At 41.6% G+C, this 9510-nt stretch overlaps 1 long non-coding RNA gene across 2 annotated transcripts; it reads right to left on the bottom strand.

The window, feature by feature from the left end:
• Positions 1 to 546: 546 nt before the first annotated feature.
• LOC118149739 (uncharacterized) lies at positions 547 to 9125 on the bottom strand. 2 transcript variants are annotated; one of them, XR_008478150.2, is made up of 5 exons: positions 8906 to 9125; positions 8313 to 8493; positions 2127 to 2248; positions 1176 to 1840; positions 547 to 837 (listed from the first exon to the last, which is right to left on the bottom strand). It is a non-coding gene; the product is annotated as an uncharacterized LOC118149739 (long non-coding RNA). The 2 variants fall into 2 exon arrangements; XR_004737409.3 differs by having other exon boundaries at positions 604 to 837; positions 1082 to 1840.
• Positions 9126 to 9510: the final 385 nt, after the last annotated feature.

Below are 9510 nucleotides of genomic sequence, written 5' to 3'. Positions count from 1 at the left end.
TTTCCACAGTTTTCTAATGAGAGAGGACATTGACTCGGACTAGGCTTATGGCAGTAGAGATAAAAATAAGTAAAAATTCCAGATGTATTTTGAAGATGAAAGAAACTAGAAGAAATTATTAGATATTGAGAGAAATCTTTAAAGAGCTGTGATGACATGACTAATTGCATACAACATTCAATTATATATTATCAAGCAAAATACTTTTAAATTACAAAACATCATGCTGATGAAAAATAATTTAAGATAGGCTGAATACATTTCCTTTTGTCTAAATAAAATGCTCTGCTGTTAGTTTGTCTCCTTTGCCTCCACTCTCTACCCTCCTTTAAGAAAAACGTTAGAGAAAGAAAATGTGCTACACAAAAGTCAGATTACAGCAGAGTCCAGGGTAATTGGCTCATATACCAGTTCAGTTCCCATAGTTTCTGTGCATGTACCTTTTTTTAAACATCTACAGTATGCGGAGATATAAAATGAGTCCATTTTCAGCGACACATTTAGCTCTAAGTGTGTTATCCTAGCCAATATGTTCATAGATAAACTGCCTTTTTGTAAAGTGTGTTTTCTTTATTACTATAAAAGAAGAGGTTTGGGGCCCATCATGAGGAACTGGGGTGAGATACAGTGAGATTCAACCCCAGGCACATGCTCTGTGGGCATGGAGGATACATTCTGCCTGGTCAAAGTGCAGCATTCCCTGCGGTGGTGAGCTCCGGGTGAATCTATCCTGGGTCCAGCTCCACACTGCTTTGCAGCTGAGCTTCATCTTTGGCAGGGGTTTGTCAGTGCTTTGCCATGGGAGAGGAAGGTGGGATGTGAGCTCTGCATTGGGTCCTAGGTGAGAACAGTACCATTAGTGACGGAGATCTGTGCTGAGCAAAAATAAAAAGGAATGTTAACTGGAGTCAGAAGCAACTGATTCAAATAAAAAATTGAAGAGCCAATGGAATAGAGGCTCCCTGCTCTTCCCCGCTACCCTGCATGAATACCCTGGTCCTGAGGACACTGCAACAGGACTAGGCGCCACCCGTCCTTCAGGCGGACCTAACTGTGTGCCCGTTCCTGCCTGCAGCCTTACCAAGTGGCATTTCCCACAGCAGACAGTCAAAACCACTCCACCCTGGTGAGGACAAGCTCAAGTGTCATTGCTTCCAGGAAGTCTTCAACAATACCTCTTTCCTGACTCATCTGTCCTGAATTCCTCTAGCCTGATACTTCCTCCAGCCTGGCATCATGAGTGGTGGTCTGGGATCTCTGTAGGTAGCACATGAACAAGGGATTAAACAATGTCTTATAGTAAGGAAGTCACTGCTTCTCACTTCAATTCTTATCTGTAAGCAACGGAAAAAGTGCAAGTTTGGTGCTAATATGTCTTTACTAACTCTCTGATACTTGCTAGTCATTTTTTCTTAATAAAGAGAGAACAGGCCTTGGGTTTAGAGGCTTGGCAGCAGTATCTAGCTGGAATTTAATAACATTGTTTTATTTTTCAGATACTTTCTATTTATGGCAGAGATCCCAGTCCCATTTATGTTTGTGACAGAGATCTTCCTTTAAAAATAAATGTATTTGGCCAGTTGTGGTGGCTTGTGCCTGTAATCCTAGCACTTTGGGAGGCTGAGGCAGGCGGATCACAAGGTCAGGAGTTCGAGACCAGCCTAGCCAACATGGTGAAACCCATTTCTACTAAAATTAGCCAGGCATGATCGCATGTGCCTGTAGTTCCAGCTACTTGGGAGGCTGAGGCAGACGAATCGCTTGAACCCAGGAGGCGGAGGTGGCAGTGAGCCGAGATCGTGGTGCTGCACTCCAACCTGGCGACAGAGCAAGACTCTGTCTGAGAAAAATAAATAAACAATAAACAAGTAAATAAGTGTACTTAAGTAAAAAGGGGAGTTAAGGAGAAATGCTAAGTGATAGGAGAGGAGTTAGGAAAATATAACAAACATAGTGAACAAAAGTTTAATCAGCACAGATCTAGATAGCTCTCATGCCCTGATGCACAGATAGGCAGGTCTCCACATTCATAGACAACCGAGTCCCAAAAGATATTTGAAAGAAATATGTGCAACAGGCAGACTTATTACGAAAGCTAAAAAAACTGCATTTCCAGAGTCCAGTACCTGTTCTTTAATTGTCTTCCTTTACATTTGAATGCCCAGTCAAATGTGGTCCAGAGAACATTTAACTGAGGAGAGAGACTTGCTAATTTTCCTTCACCTAGTGGTCCCCATGTTTGAGCTTCCTGAAATTCAAGAGAACTATTATTATATAGTTACATAATAATTTCGTGTGCTATCTTTTTTCTTTTTCTTTATTTTTATTTTTTAAAAGCAAAAAAAAAAAAAAAACAAAACAAAACAGTAGAATGGCCATCAATTGCAAGAACACTACTCAAAGTAAGGCCAAACCTGAACTCTTGGCTGCTTGGCAGTGCCATATTGATAACTTAGAAGGAGCAGGTGTATAATATCATTCACAGGTGGTGTAGAGGTGTCTGCGTACAGAGCACAGCATTGTATATTAAAAAGATGTTGAACCTTTAGAATTATTGATACAGTTTTACACAGTGTGATGTGCCCATGTTAAATAGGAGCTCAGAAATGATCTTAATGAAATTCTATTTTATGTTACTTATAAATTGACTTGTGTTTTGCCCCAACAAAGTATTAACTTTCTGAGGCTTAGAGGCTCATCTAAATGCTTTGACTCCCAGCCCCTGAAGGGGGCTGGAGGATGTGTATGCTCTTCATCTTTACAGCGAATCTTCTCTTTTGGATGGGGTATTGCAATTTTCTTTTAGAGAATCACACTTAGTCCAGCCAATGTAGTTTTAAAGGGGCTGGCTTCATCTCTGGTTCCATAGGTGGACACTGGATCCACTCTGGTTAAGCAAATTACTGCATAAGTGTGACTCATTTGCAAATGGGTACATGATCCAAACTGGACCAAGAAGAAACCTACCTAGAGTTTTGCTTGCATTGTTCGGACAGAGGAATTTTCTTTCCTGAAACATCAGGGTTATTGTCTAAGGAAATCATGACCAAGAGTGAAGCCAATGCAAAGAAAGGCAGAGCCTTGAGTAATAAAGAGAACCCAGATAACCCAGCTTGTGCGCTAGTTGAAGCAATTTCTAAAAGTATTATGCTAGAACTTTTCAGTCATATAAACCAATGAATTCCCCTTCCATCTTTCTAGGTTTAAGCTAGTTTCTGTTGGGTTTTTGCATTTTGCTTCTGAAAGAGTCCTCACTAATACATCTTCCCACCAAGCACAGTACCAGGCATGTGATGTGTATTTGATAAATACTTGCTGGTTTGAGTGCTACACGTTCCCCTATACTTAGAGAACAGGATGGTGTAATCTAAAGGGCATTAGAACATGAGTCTGAAGATTTAAATCAGTGTCTCATTTAGCACATGCTTACTGAGTATCTCCTCAGTGCCAGTCATGGTTCTAGCTTCTGAGAATACCACAGTGAACAAATAAAGTCCCATTTTAATGGAAAGAATACTCAAATAGAAGGATATACAATATGTCAGGTGGTGATATATTATATGCAGCTATGAACAAAGACTTGCTACTCAGTAGATGTGAGACCTTGAGTGAGCCACTATCATTCTGGATTTCAGTTTTCTCATACATTAAAAAAAAAAAAAAAAAGAATTGGAGTTGCAATTCTCTCACCCTTGCTCTTTTTTTTTTTCCAGGAACACATATCAACAATATTTCTATTTCTTAACACACTTTTATAAACCTTAATCCTGAAGCACACCTGAAAATGTATTTGTTGGTAGCTGATATTTCTGGGAATGTTATATTTTCCTGTGTTTATTGGTAAATTTCTCTTTGTATAATTTTGAGATCTATAAATCCTTTCTTGTTCAGGTTTCCCAGATATGAGCCAGATTCCTGTGGCGTTTTGGGGCTGCCTCTACTAGCTGAATTCCCTTGAGGTCTTCACCTGAGAGTGCTGTCTGAGTCTACCTGTTCTGTCTGAGAGCTTTTCCTGAAATCAATGACAGTAGGTCACTCAGTCACCTTTCATTTGGTGAAAAGCTTCTATTATCTCTGAACCTTGGTTAAGTTGAGACATCCTCTTCCCCCCACACAGCTCCCAAGTCAATCGCTTTACTTATCACAATCTCTGGTCTTGCCTGCTTCTTCCTGTAAGTTTTCAGAGTCCTCAGAACTTCTCTCCCAGTGGAAACGGTCTGAGTAGCACGACTGCCGCTGCCTTTTAAAGTGATCCCATAAATAAAATTTGGCTCGGAAGAGTGAATTACATCCTGTGCTTCTCAAGTGATGTTTCTAGACCTTATTTTTATATGTGTATATTATTTTAACAAATATTGATTATTGAGCATATACTATGTGTCTGTGGATGCTGCATTGCTGTGTTCCCCCTAAACCCCTTGTTCTTCTCTCCAGTAGGAGTAGAAGAGAATTAAATTTGCTTTTGGGCAAACACCTTCTTATTCGCATTTCACTTACTGTTCTCTCCATTTTGCGTATTGCATACACACTTAGCTCACCACTCCTTATTCCTATGTCTCATCACAGCTAGAGGTCCACTGCCTCCTCTCCAGACAATTCCCAGGTTGTCTTCCAGGCCACTCAGACATCAGCCTCTTGAAATAACATATCTTTAGAAAAACAAAAGGCTTTTCTAAAAGCCTTTTGAAAGATGACTCTGAAACATTTGGGAGGGATTCCTCAAGAGGTGATTTTGATCTTGGGCATATGGTACACCCTTCATAAACCCTTCCTGGCCATTCTGCCTACATTACTGGCTTATTTCAGGCTGAAAGTCCTGGAATGGTGCACAGAAGGGATTCAGCCTCCCCTTATCCCCCACCTGCCATGACATTGGTAGTCTGTAGTTTGGAAATCTCCGGCAGTGCCAGCATAATTTGTATAATCCTAGGCAGCCCTATTTTAGTTCCATCCTGCTGATTAAGTCACATGGCCTCCACCATGTTTGTCTCTAAAATGCATGTCGGAATCACTGCTCTGGTCCCATGATCGTGCTATGTTGTGCCATGTCTCCTGAGGAGGGAGACTGGATCTGATTTCTCTTAATCTTCCCAGCACCTTCTCACTGCTTTGCATGCAGAGAGTGCCCGGTGAATGTTTTCACAATTGGATTTTGAATCAGTTACTTGGATAGCTATTGACAATATCCCAGCTTCTTGATAAAGTAAAACCTTATGTTAGTCATTGAATTTCTATCAAAGGCATTGCAAACTGGTTATTGATTTTCTTTTTTTTAAAAAAGAGAATAAATCTACCATTTGATACTCTGGCACTAAAATGTGATCTAGGACAGCTAGCTATAACTCAGAAGTCACATGAAGCATTTATTAAATTAAAAATGAAAATAAGAGATAAACATCAGATCAAGATTTAGTTAACTGTAAACAATAGCTAACTGCACAATCTTGGGAAAGTTTGGAGCTCTCTCCATAGTTTGAGGGAGGTTTTGTTTGTTTGTTTTTTGAGACAGAGTCTCACTCTGTCGTCCAGGCTGGAGTGCAGTGGCATGATCTTGACTCACTGCAACCTCTGCTTCTTGGGTCTAAGCAATTCTCCTCCCCCAGCCTCCCTAGTAGCTGGGATACAGGCATCCATCACTGTGTCCAGCTAATCTTTTTATTTTAGTAGAGATGAGGGTTTTACCATGTTGGCCAGAGTGGTCTTGAACTCCTGACCTCAGGTGATTCACCCACCTCAGCCTCCAAAACTGCTGGGATTGCAGGTGCGAGCCACTGCACTTGGCCAAGTTTTTGGGGTTAACTCCTTATGATTTTCCCTCTTTCTCCATTTCTCATTCACATAAGCTACCCTAGAGCTGCCCCACCCTATATCAATGTCAGCATGAAGCTCAGTTTCTTCACTGTTTCCACCAAAATTCATGCACACAAGGCCATTTTGTGAATTTTGTAACATGAAAGAACTGGATTAGGTGAGAGAAAGAATGCATGGAGAGCATCCACTCCTCTATCTTGCTGGATATATCCAGCCTCTTTCCTTTTATTTTCTTCCTCCCTCATTCAGTGGAGAAAACAATTAATTCTCCCCCTTGTTTTACAACCAACTCTTCTGCCTATCTTTGTGCCCTCTTCAATCCAAATCATTTTTCTGAACAGTTCACTTCCTAAGAGTACTGGTATAATAAAAATTTCTCCATCTTATGATGCAGAAAATAGGTCTCCCATATTTAATCTGGGCTTCAAGTGGAGTTGCTGTTATCTGAAACTCCACTTCTCCAAAGGACAATACACTAGAAATGAGGTAAAGCTTGCAGATGGAGTGAAATATCCAAACACCAAAAAAATGGAAGGAACTGATCTTCAGCACCCAAGATCCAAAAGAAAGTTACTCAACAGCTGCTTCCCTTGACTTCTTCTTCAGCAGGGCAGGACCTGAGAAGCCTCTGGAGACCTATGGCATGACATCTAAAGAGCCACATGTAGACTGTGGAAGAGTTAAGTTCCTAGGCTGGGGCAAGTGCCTTAGCTTTGATGAGGATGTCTCTTTACATTCTACCTGTGCATTGAGAAAAAAGTCAGAAGCTTGCCACAAAAGGTTACGCAATGGTTCTCCATCAATGGCCCTATAGAGTAAGCTGTATTAAAACAAATGCAGTAACTGGAGGTCCTATCTTTACCCACCAGAAAGGTCTTTTTCCTCCCAAATGGTAGTGTCCCAATGCAGAAGGCTAACTGCCAAAAGTTTATTGTGTGCAAGTGTAGCAATTTATAGCTTCTGGAGGATGAAAATTAGATGAAAGGTACTCAATAAATGCTTGTAAATGATGATGCTCTGGCAGCAGCAGTGCATATCCATGCTTGAGCCCAGCATGGTTCTCACTTGTGCTCTTCTGGTGGAAACCCAGCTGCTCTGCCAACACTGCTTGCTGTGCAGCCTTGAAGGAGGTTTCCTCTTAGCTACAGTGCAGCCCTGCACTGGCTTGCTGAAGTGTAGAGCGAGGCAGGCCAATAAATGGTGGAGAATTGGCAACTTAGCCAAAGGGAGTGTTGGGTCAATGTGTTCATTAGATTCTAGATGTAACCAAAGAATGTATTAGATCACGGACCTCCAGGGCTAAGGTCTCTAGACCAGGAATCAGCAAGCAATGCAACCTGTGGGCCAAATCTGGGCATGGCCTGTTTTTGTACAGCCTGCAAACTAAGAATTATGTTTACATTTTTAAACAAACAAAGAATATGTGGCAAAATATGTAGGTGACCTGCAAAGCCTGAAATATTTACTAACTGGCCTTTTCCATGAAAAGTTTGCCAACTCCTGCTCTAGATCAATAGTATTCAATCTTGGCTACACACTAGGATCACCCAGGGAATCTTTAAAAACAAAACAGCACAGATAAACAACTCTGCCTTTGAATAGGGAAGAACATACTTTTCTTCTATTTGCACACTCCACACAGAACACTTCTGTGCCCAAATGTGTAGGGTCCACACCAATTCTCCATGGATACCAGTTGAGTTCTCTATGATTCAATTGAATTCTGACACTTACTAGGGTTAGTAGCAGATCCCACAAATTAAGGGCTCAATCTCACAAGACTCCTCCCACTTCAAATGCTGATGGAAAGTCCACGTTGTCACCTGTGCAGGTTACCAATGGGTGTAAATCAGAGGTTCATACCATTCCCTCATTGGGTTTGACCATTTGCTAGAATGGCTCACAGAACTCAGGAAAAGTTCATTTACTAGATTATTACTTTAATATAAAGGATGCAAGTTAGAAACAGTCAGATGGAAGAGGTAAGTAGGGCAAGCTATGGAAAAGGGGTGTGGGCCTTTCACACCCTCTCAGGCATGACCTCCATGTGGTCAGCAACCTGGAAGCTCTCTGAAGTGCTTCTGTTAAGATCTTTTTGTGGAGGGTTCATTACGTAGGCATGATTGATGAAATCATTGCCCGTTGCAAATTAAGTCAACCTCCAGCCACTCGCCCTTCCCTAGAGGTTAGGGAGGTGGGTGGTGAAAGTTTCAACCCTCTAATCACATGGTTTCGTTCCCCTGGCAACCAGCCCTCCATCCTTAGAGGTTTTCCAAAAGTGACCTCTTTAGCAAAAACTCAACACTTAGGACATTCCAACGGCTTTAGGAGCTCTGTGCCAAAAATAGAGACCAAGAGCAAATATACATTTATTATAAATAAATATACATTATATAAATAAATTATTACAATATCACAGCTTTAAACTAACCTACTGAATTAGACTTTTCAAAATGTTGTTTGCATTTTTGTAAACGTCTCCAGGTAATTCTGATGCTCACCTGTGTTGAGACTGATGTATATGCTTTACTTTAAAAAAGATTCTCATTACAGACCTTTGCACTGTGCCCCATTTAGTGGAGTGTTAGGTGTACAGCGGATTAATCACAGTTTGTTTCAGCAGAAGGGATGTTTGAGGCAGGACTGATTAAGAGAAAGGCTCCAAGAAAGCTTTTACCTTGCCTAGGGAAAATCCAAAGAGTTACAACAAAGCTGACATTTATTGAGCACTACAGTGTTTGCTAAACACTTTATGTACATTTTCACATTGATTCTTGCAGCAACTCTACAAAATAAATTATCATGAGGTAAATGAGGCTTAAGATGATTAAGTAATCCATCCAAGATTACCTAGTTATTAAATGGCAGAGCATTTGAACCTGGGTTTGCTTCACTGCCAGGCTGTTACTGAGCGGAACCTCCAATACCTGGAGATCTGATAGGCCATCTCGGGAGTTACTAGGCGCAATGTGTGAAATTCATCGACTGATACTCTTGCTTTTACACAGGGGCTCAGATGCTGGGAATCTGGGGCCTCCTATCTTGGAGATGAACAACAGGGCAGGAGGCATCTGGATCTTAGCTCCTCACTCACCTGCAGTATTTCTCCAGTTTTGTGGGCTCCCATCTTTTCAGGACTCAAATGCCACACACAGAACTCTACCCCTTTAGACCTCAGGACATTGTGGAAAGAATGCACCTACTCACTGCAATGAAGGTTAGGCAAACATAAAATATAACCCAATGGTGCCCTCTGGAGTTCTCCAATGCAGAGGCCCTGCTATTGCATAACTCTATGGGGCAAACTGACCCTTAGTGAGATTCATGAATTTGCTCAAAGTTGCAGGGATTCTAAAGGGTGATGTCTGTCTAAGGCCCATCCTCCCTCTGTGATGTCATCATTGCCCTGACTGCTGCCAGTTCATGCATCCATTTGAATCTGAGGGGTCTCTTTTCCCTTCTCTATTTCTATGGAAAGTTACAGGGGGCTTTCCCAATAAAGTAGCCGTCCGGTGATTCCTGTAGCCTCCTCGTGAGGTTTGCGTATGAGCTGTCCCTTCTCCCATCTCTCAGTGGCCTGGTTCCTATTGAAGATTTTTCCCCTTCAAGGAGGCCCAACTGCAGCCACATTGTCAATTGCTCACTGGTTACCATGGAAACAGGTCTCAAGAGGGACTGCTTTTCTCCCTCCCTGAATGA

Source organism: Callithrix jacchus, chromosome 20 (assembly GCF_049354715.1).
Source record: "Callithrix jacchus isolate 240 chromosome 20, calJac240_pri, whole genome shotgun sequence".
In the NCBI taxonomy this organism is placed as follows: domain Eukaryota; kingdom Metazoa; phylum Chordata; class Mammalia; order Primates; family Cebidae; genus Callithrix; species Callithrix jacchus.
Note: the sequence above shows the minus strand (reverse complement) of the source record. Positions and strands in the feature narration are given on the sequence as shown.